The following is a 10,128-nucleotide window of genomic DNA, read 5'->3' on the forward strand; positions in this document are numbered from 1 at the left end:
CCCGTCTCTCTACAGCCTCCTTTCAGGTACTTGTACAGAGCGATAAGGTCTCCCCTCAGTCTCCTCTTCCCCAGACTGAACAACCCCAGTTCCCTCAGCCTCTCCTCGTAAGACTTGTGCTCCAGACCCCTCACCAGCTTCGTTGCCCTTCTCTGGACCCGCTCCAGCACCTCAATGTCCCTCTTGTGGTAGGGGGCCCAAAATTGGACACAGTACTCGAGGTGGGGCCTCACCAGTGCCGAGTACAGGGGGACGATCACCTCTCGGGCTCTACTCGCCACACTGTTCTTGATACAGGCCAGGATGCTGTTGGCCTTCTTGGCCACCTGGGCACACTGCTGGCAAAAGATGCTTCTGAAAAGCTTACCCTCCACCCCGTCCCCACAAGCCACCACCTGAAACTTCACCACGGGCTGGGCCCCCGCCTGCCCAGAGGGATGTTTGCTTAAAACGAGCGGGCGATGCCTGCAGCAAACCCGTACCAGGCAAGGGCCAGGCCCCGGCGCACATGACAGCAGCGAGAGGGTTTGTCTGAGGCTCCCCTCTCAGCTGACCGGCCCCACCGTTATGTAAAATTCCTCAGACAGCGACGAGGCATTCCCGGTTAGACACAGACGGTCTGAGGAGCATTTGGACTCAAAACCCGCTGAAGGAGGAGGTGGGGATTTATGAACAGACCCCCTTCCATTTCCCCCACCTGCCCTGATTCCTTGCTCTACCACAACCTCCCCACGGATTGTCACAGGAAGAGGCATCCGTGGGCACCAAGGTTCGCCAGGCTCCAGCTCAAATGAAAGATAATTGTCCACTACTGGCTATAGTTAATAATCGCAAGGGGAAATTGTATCTGCAGGGTGAAACATCAGCTTATAAATTCAATTAGCCCTATTCGGTGCAGTGGGAAATTTTAAAGTAAATCGAGCAAAGGCATACAAGCACAAGACTGCCAATTTTGAAAAAAAGAAAAAAGAAAAAAATGTATTAACAGATATAAAAGCAAGTATAAAACACCAGCACAAAAAAGTAAGGGGCTTTTGCTTTCAATGGATGTAACAAAGTTTATTGTTGGAAAAGTCAGGTTCTTGACTGAAGCTTGAGCCATGTTTGAGGGCATTTCAGGCTCTCCCAGTAAGTTTTCTTCTGCCTATTAGTGAGTGAGTGTGTTCAGCTGCCTCATTTCCTACAGAAGCACTGCTGAAGTGTCTCTGCCTCTCCCTCCTTTGCCAATTTTCAGGAGCTTTATCTTTGAGGTGCACAGCTGTCTCATCTATGTATATCTCAAGGCTTACTTTGGGTTTTTTCCAGTTTTACAAGTGATATTTGTATTCCAGACTGTGTAATTTGCCCACTGCCCTTCACGACTGCCAGGTGAAATTCTCCCTGCTACTGATGGGACAGAGTGAGAAATTTTAATTACCTAATCAGGAAATCAGAAGATAATTAACAGAGATTAATGAAGGTGCATTGTGTCTTTGGAAAGGTAGAAGAAAACATATTGGCAGAGCTACCAAACAGGTAGAAACTATTCTTGCTTTACTCAGCCTCCTTAACCAGAAATCTTCCTCCATACATTCCTAAATGTAAATGGCAAATATTCAAAAGTGCTTTATGATAGGAACATTACTGATGATCAATGATACTGTTTTGACAAACATTTCTGCCTACAGAACTCCGGTTAGCTTAATTAAAACCAATTTCTAAATTACCCATCTATCATAAGATCTCCGCAGAGACAGTGAAATTTGAAGTGGCTTCTATAACATGAATTCTACTAGCAACTAAAATTAACTGCCCTTCCAAAGACCCACAATGACAAAAATTAACAGACACCATTTGTAGAGATTGAGGACTAGGGATAGATATGCAAACACTGAAATGACTCCTTCATAATCATACAATTATTGGACGATGTCTCTACAGAAAAAGAGACATTGCCTCAACTACGCATATGCCTATAGGTTATGATTACTGTCTGCCATAGGAGAGGCTATAGTTTAAGAGCAGTAGTAGTTTTAGTACTGCAAGATCCTGAATAGTTACAACATTGCTCCAATTTGTACTTTGTGTACCTTTTGGCATTTTTCACCCAAGAAAATGGAAAAAATCTTAAATATCTGTGCTGCATGTGTTATGACTTAAATATAGGTTTCACAAAGCATTTTAACCAATCCAGCTGTTCTGCTAGAAAAAAACGAATTACAAACTTATAAGCCTACAAAGCCACAACAAAAAAAATTATTTCTAGCACAAGCAATTACAAAATGCTGCATTTCATTAATTCTCTGAAAGAGAACCTCTTTCAGAGGGAAAACCACCCATAGACACCCTTTCATTTCAGCAGGGTGTTCAAGGAACAGGGACTGGCACCAAATGTCACACTTACATTACCGCTTTGATGTAGTTTGAAACAAACTCCCTTCCAGAAAACTTCCTGATGTCCTTGCTGAAGCAGGTCCCACACCAGGTAGCTGAAAGAGGCACTTTGCCACACTCACCCTGTTGCTGCTCCTCACAGAACACAAAATACGCCCCAGCTGTGCCTTGTGCCTCGTGGGACAGCCTGCACAGTAATTAACAAATCCATGCTAATCACAAATCCACAAATCCAAAAGAAGTCATGTAACTGTATTGGCTTTCTGCCTCTGGACTAGGAGGAAAACGTATGTTTCAAGTCCTCCTGGTCTCATAAAAGATTTTAAAAAAAATGAGATTTTTAACAAATGATCCCATGAACAATGGCAAATACTATGCAGTCCAATTCAAGGCCTGAGAGCAAGGCTCTGGCTTTGGGGCAGGCCCAGAGCACCCCAGCATGAGCAAGTATCTCTCCATTATATTTGGCTAAAAGCTTCTCAGGGGTCATTCTTTCTGTCAGGGAAGAGTGATAACCCTGCCTCTAACCCTGCTGGAGAAGCACGCTGTGCAGGCAATCTCTGTGAGGCTACTGAGAGCTGCAGCCCAGCTGTGGCAGTAGCCAAATGAGGCACTACCTTGTTCCTCAAATCCAAACCTCTGGTGGCTGAGCTGCAAGCTGCAACACCACAGCAGTACTAGAAGAAGTACTAGTTCTGTTGGGGCTGAGCAGAATTCAATAGCTGGGAACTAGTGCAAAATAATACCCCCGGTGAAACAAAAAAACCCTGCTCTCCCTTCGTGTGAAGCAACCAGAGAGGTCATAGCCCAGTCTATTGGAGAAGAATAATCAATGCTGTTATCAGTTTTGAAATGACAAGGTTATAAGGCTCATCATGTTTTATTTAATTAAAACAGAAATGCAGCAGATGGATTTTCTACCTTAAATTAAACTAATAATTGTAATGATACATGTAAAAGAGGTGAAGTTCTCCACTATAAGCAGTTTGTCAGAGAAGAGAAATGGTTAGAGGAGACCTCAAGCGTAGCACCCACAGGATGTGCTGGTACCTTTATAGATCAAGCAAATGCAACAATAATTAGCCCTCCCAAGAGAGTAAAATAAATCATGTGTTTATGCAAACTAGTAAAAGGCAATGAGCATCAAATGAGACCTCTACAGTGTTGAGCCAGCAGACACATCAAGCCTCTGAAGTGACATATGACCATGGAAGAAGATTGGGGTATCTGCTGTCAATGGCGAGGGAGGCTGCCCGGCGGCAAGCAGACTGAAAAGATCTGTACAGGATAGATTCCTCCATACCCTTGTCCTGTGCCACGTAGCTACCGGGAGTCTTTTATGAGATTTCAACAGCCCCTGTATCAGGTACCTTTTGCACTTACTGAGGCTCCATTTTAAAAGCCAGATTCTCTGAGAGATAAGTCCAAGGCCGCAGCTGTGGCTGATGTTACCAATTAAGCAAAGTCCTCTCTTCGGTATTTTTTTACTCTTTTTTATAGGCTCCTGAAATACCACAGACATGGTACCTAAACCCACCAAATGCTGCAGAAGGCTTTTTGTCAGCCTAGATATTCTCTCAATTGGTTTCATGAAGATGGCTTCAAAACAAGGTAATGCATGCAAGAAAAGGTTGTCAATCAACCAGAAGATGCTGTACCCTGCATAGAAGTGGGTTCACTTATTAATATGCTGAACAGAAATGCAACTTTTCTTTCATTCTAGGCTATCATTTTTTCTCTAGAAAGATATCCCATTTTCTGCCCTTTTTGATAGGAAAATGATGGGCACAGTTATACTCCTGCAATAGTCAAGAATTTCAATATTTTCAATGAGATCACAGGTCTAGGATCAGGGCAAAATTGTGGCAATGTGAGGGACATGAAAACCCAAATGTTGATTTATGGCTGAATACTGTGTTTATGTTCCACACATCTCAGTATGAATGGACAGTTTTGGCAGCACTATGGAGCTCTTTTAATGAATACTTTCTTTCTTCTCTTTGGCAAATTAAAATATCAGTGAGTTCATTCCTCTTTTTCCTGTTTGATCTGTTCCTATCTGGACACACAGATTTTGCAGAGGATGATGAGCCTACAGTGACCATATTAAAAAAGCCAACATCTGCCAACCATTACCACATGGCAGTTTCTGAGATAATGCTTCATTTGTCCCCACTCAGAACAGTGACACACACAGCGTGTGCCTGGTGGAAAATAGTAGAACTATTGCAGTATTCTAGCTCCTTTGCCCAAAAAATTGTAGGGCAGGTCATCCAACCTTTGGTACAAAGATGTCAGTAATTTTCTTTTGCAATTAGAACAGGTTGACATGATTTTGTAAAGCTTTTGAAGAAGAAACTGAGACACCACTGTGGTAATATTTGCTCTTGTCTCAATTTCAGATTTTTTTTCCTTTGTTTTTGATAGAATGAAATAACCTGAACTGAATAAAGTTGCTAACCTTCCCCTAAAAAATATATTGGCTATGTGGCTACTCTGCAAAAGTAATTTACAAAAACCCTAGCAGTTTAATCTATTCTGTGGGAAAGACAATGGCCAAATCTTAACAATAAGGACCTGGAGGCTTTCTGCTGTAACAGGATTTAGCAATAACTTTTAATTGGCAGTTCAAAGTTAATCCTCAGGGGAAAATGTGATCTGGCAAAAGCACCCAGTCACAGAAAAAAAAAATCATTAGACTGTGGGTTTTTTTCTCAGTATTTCTGCAGCTATTGTTATTGGAAAACATTATAGAAATAATTGTTGCATTGTCTTGAACTAACAGGGCTCTTCTTACATGATACATTTTATCCCTTTTGTACTTTATTTCTCTACCGATTAAAAAGTGGGCAAAAGTTGAAATTTCTTGGTACTCTTAGCAGTCTTTAGTTTTATTTAACACAACCTCTGAAGGGAAAAGCAGAGGTAAATGCTTTAGACTAATACTCTGCTCTTGCCTTGTCCCTTGACATGAGTTTCACATGTCCCCAAGCCTAAATATTTCATCTGTTTCTACTCAAACAGCATCCCCAAAGGCTTGCAGTGAAGAATGATTTCTCCTCCTAGATTTAGCCGTAGGAAAAGCCCATAACCCAGACAAATCTTCTCATTAACTCACAGGATCTGTTCAGCTCTAAATTTCAGCAATTCTGTCATCCATAGTTTCCCTTCTTTGTTACAGTGATGTTTAAGCCTAACTCATGGTGACCTGCTTAACTCAGAAGAAAGCATATGGACGCTTCAACGGAGAAATGTTGAGGTCCAAATTAGCCTCCTACCAATAGATCAAAGTCTGCATCGAGACCTAAGCTTTCGGCAACAATTCAGGAGCTGCTCTTGTGAAGCTACCAGGAATTCTGATGGCAGCGTGTGAGAAGACCAACATTTTTTGTGAGAGTTCAGGCAGCAAATAAGTGTCTGTTTTCCGTCTAAGGCTGTATTAAGAAATACAAAGACGTTCCTACACATCAGCAGAACCACACCTCTTGAAATTTGCAGCTCTTCAACATCTGTTTTACATGAGTAATAGATTTTATTTGATACATATATATATATATATGAATATTCCCCATAAAAATTATGTAGCTACATTTAAGTGATTAATCCCCTGACTTCTTGCCTTAAGTTTCATTGAAAACCAAATGTTCACAGCTAATTTGTAAAATCTCGAGATCTTGAGATGTGGTACAGTTTCACCCTCTTGCTCCTGCAGCAAAAGCAGGGCTGAGCAGAACAGACCAGCCCATTGTTGGCCTGCAGACCGCTCTCTTGCTGGCAGACTACTCCAGCAAGATGACTGGAAAAATCACAACAGCTTGTTACAAATACAGCCAACGTGAGTAAAATCCACTAAAAGAAACGCTTCAGAAAAGCAATGGGTGTATATAGCTGCTTCATTCATTTTTTATTAAATCGTTTTACTTTGAAGATGTATTCACTCTGCAACATCAATGTGTTATCTCAACACGCAGACCTAAATGTACTTTTTAAACCTAACGATTCACTTTTTGCAGACTATCTAGCCCAAAAGAAAGCCTGAAATACTTCCCTTACACATAAATAGGGAAATTTATGTGGAGACAAATAGGAGGGACAAAACTAAAAAATCTGCAATCTAAAGTAAGTTAAAACAATCCTTTAAATATTTAATATTCCAGGAAAGGTTAATGTTTGAGACAATGTAAAGGTAAAAGGAAATATAACAAAGAGAACCACCGAATTTTATAACATATACTCGATGTGCCTCACTAATGTTATAAAATGCTGAATGCTCAGGTAAATATAAATGCTGTCCAGAGACCCTGCACCATTTGCTAAGTTTGACTAACTTTTAATACAGATTATTTTATAACACATACTAAAACTCCTCCTTTCAATGTAACAAAATCGTATTAAACTATGCTAGAAAATATTTCTTGTAGAAAAATTGCATTTTACCTGCTTTTTTGAAGAATTCTTGAAGCTGTTCTTTTCTTTGAAAATAAAAGCCTCCAAAATGGAAAAAAAAAAAAAGTGCACAGCTGTTAAAAATAACAGACTTGGTTCAGCTGAGGGAGCTGCAAGATGCCTGGTGTTTTCTGAATAAGCAGTTTATTTAGGTAAATGACTTCAGTTCACTTCTTTGTAGTAAGCATCTCTGGATGAGGAGAGAGTGACATTGCATCCTGTGCACACTCATAAATGAAGCAGGAATTCCCAGATTTGCCATCACGTGATTTCAGTGAGGAACTAGCACTCGACTTACTCAAGCACCCGCTACTCCCTGCCCAAACACAGCTCTTCCGAAGCCAGCGATGGTTGTAACAAGTGGCAAATTGAGAAAGAGTACACAGAACCTGGTTAGCTTCACTGAGCAGACACTTCACATGCTGCCCGGAGTTTGGGCAGGAAGCAGGAGGAGAACAGAGCAAAGGTAACCATTGTTAAACCTCCACAGAAGTTATAAAAGAGCAGGTTTAACAGTTCTCTCTATGAAAAACTGGTCATGTTCAAAAGGGGGCAGGGGGAAACCACTTTTTCTGCCATCAGAAACTACTAAAGAGATTATCCTGACAAACACTCATTCTCATTCTTTATACTGGAATTTCAAAGATTTACTAATTACACTGCAGTACTCAATGCAAGGTTATTTAAGCACCACAGCAGCCAAGCTCTTTTTGCCTGTATCAGACCAAAACTGATAAAAGACGCTATATACTATACGGGGAGTGTAGATTATATTAACTGGAGAAACAGATGCTACGTTAATAGGATAGTTACAAGCAGAAAAACACAAAGGAAAATAATAAAAAATTCATTCTTCACAAAGAGAATGATGCTATTGACATTTTGCCTAGAAGAACTGCGTGTTTTTAAGTAGTAATGATGGTTTCTGCTAGCTGAGCCTTCCTAAAGAAGCAATTGTTCTTGAAAGATGAGTAACCTTTTTTGACCTTCTAAGACTCAAGGCAGAGCTGAACACTTCCAGCTCCCTCAGGATAATTCATAAGGTCACCAATAATTATCTCCATTGCTCTCATTTGATGTATATCATGGAGGTACATCCATGGGCCGACTCTTCTCGCTGCTGGGGAGAGGCACTTACTGTACGAGTCCGGTGAGGAAATGTGATAAAATGGACCACCGTGTGCTTTCTATTAAAATGTTCAATTTGTGGTGCTGCTGGAAGTATTTAATTGTCCAAAAGTGTGTTTTTCAGTGTTGGTTTTGAGTGTTTTTAAGGTCATAAAACACATGTAATGGATTTTTTTTATTGTAAAATAGGTTCCAGTTTAATCTGATTGTCTACAAAGATGAAGGTGACAATAGGTTAGGCTCTAGGAAGTTATTTACACCCCTGTAACTCAAGAAGTGCCTGGCCACATTTTGTGAATGTAAATCTATTTATACCTAACCCCAGTATCACAGGACAGTTCCTCCCTGAGTGCTCTAGCGCAGCAATAGACCTGCCAGCATGAAACAGGCCTTTTTAGTCACAGAAAACATAATTTCCATAAAATCGTTCATTTACAGATCGATTATAAACATACAGGTGCCCTCACCTCACATCCAATTTTATGGAGACAAGTGAATCCAATTCTCCTTTCAAAGATTATTCTGATGAATGATTTATCTTTATAAAGGGATTTTTCTATCTCCAACTTTATAATCCTTTATTGTGTTTCTATTGCTTAGATGCTTCAGCCATGGCTGACGACCCCAAAGCAGGAGAGGCTGCAAAAACACAGAAAAAGATGAGGTTTCCTTCTATACAAATGATGGACAACACAGAAGATGGCAAACAGGACAAGGAGAGAGTAAGATATTGCTGATCTGCACAGTAATTGTAATATTTCAAGAAGGCACACATCAAAGGGATGCAAGCTGTGCTGTTTCCCATAAGAGTTCACCAAATACCCATCATCTCATTTAACCTACATTGCTATTAAGATTTGTGCTATGTCACTGGGATGGCCATATTAAAACTGGAAGGCCAGACAGAAATCCTGAGAAGTCAAAAGAAATGTTTCCTGTGAAGATTGTGTTAAATTAGTGACTTCGTGCACTCTAGTGAAATGGGAAATTGAATTCATGCTTTTGCATCTGTTTCCTAAAAGCCTTTATCTGGAAACCAAGCCACAGAAATGAGGACATGTCTTCATAAATGTAGAAATAATCTAAAATCTACATAGAAATGTGTGATAATTTGGAGGCCGCTGTTCACAGAGAAACTACAAATTCCCTCTGATGCCATGGACTCGCTGTGCAGTGAGTGCAGGCTTTCTGCAGCTGCGTACACCACCAGGTTGGAAAGAGCTGCAGCATTTCCCTCCCAGGTTATAAAAAGCTGAGAGGAGTTAAGTCTGTCCAGTGTACTGAAGAGATTAACTGAAGTGATTCTCACCAGCCTGCAGCAGCAGAAGAAAGTCTCCCAGCAGCAGACATAGGAGCTAAGGTATCTTTAGGGAAAACAGAAAGTTGAACTCAAGACACTCAGGATGCATGGGACAAACCAAAAATGGGAAGCAGATGAGCACTTAATGGTAGAAAAGGGTTTCAGAAGTAGGTTATCTGAAGATCCTTTGCAAACAGCAGCTGAGCAGACCTGAAAGACTCCATGGTTCAGAAGATAAAGACACCAGATGCACTTCACTACCCTGAATTATGTCCTAAGAAACTGGAGCTCATATCTGAGTGAGACGAGAAACTGCAGGGAAATGCATCTAGGTTTTATTGTTCTTTTCCTTAGATCCATGAAGCAAGGGCAACAGGAACTTCAGCAAAAGTGTTCAAAAGCAGGTGGTGCTCACCGCCCAGAGCTGTAGGGCCAGCCACCAGGTCTTGAGCAAAGTTGTGGCACAACAGAAGCACAAAGTGTGGGAACAGTTTTATGGGGCATAGAGATGCAGTTATACACGTAGAGGCTTGAGTATAAATGCTGAATCAATATATGAGTCCAGTCAGTTGTTAAAAAGTCTGTTCCTAGCAAGACAATCAAAGGATGGCCAAGGGGAAGGGGCAGAGGGGAGAACATAGCCAGTGGACAGCTAGGGCAGACAGGCTTACAAATTAACTTTGGACAGCAAGATGCCAGAAAGAAAGATCCAGATGAGCACTGAAAGGATGGAGGAGACTCAGGCTGTCAGGAGTGAACAGGACACTGAATACCACACTCCAGCACACACATGGATGATGGAGTTGGCAGAAACACCCCAAATTAATGGCAGATTATTAGTGCTTGAAACGCCTCGGCCTTTGCTATGCTCATACCTAGGT

General features: G+C 41.2%; 1 protein-coding gene across 1 annotated transcript in view; it reads right to left on the minus strand.

Annotated features, from left to right (window-relative positions):
• Positions 1–6,895, minus strand: part of OCA2 (oculocutaneous albinism II) — a 198,692-nt gene extending 191,797 nt beyond the window's left edge. The window contains exon 1 of the mRNA XM_014960217.1: positions 6,811–6,895. The gene's annotated coding sequence lies outside the window, so the exon portion shown is untranslated. The remainder of the gene's footprint in view (positions 1–6,810) is intronic.
• Between the last annotated feature and the right edge of the window lie 3,233 nt (positions 6,896–10,128).

Source organism: Calidris pugnax, unplaced genomic scaffold (assembly GCF_001431845.1).
Source record: "Calidris pugnax isolate Ruff unplaced genomic scaffold, ASM143184v1 scaffold188, whole genome shotgun sequence".
Lineage (NCBI taxonomy): Eukaryota > Metazoa > Chordata > Aves > Charadriiformes > Scolopacidae > Calidris > Calidris pugnax.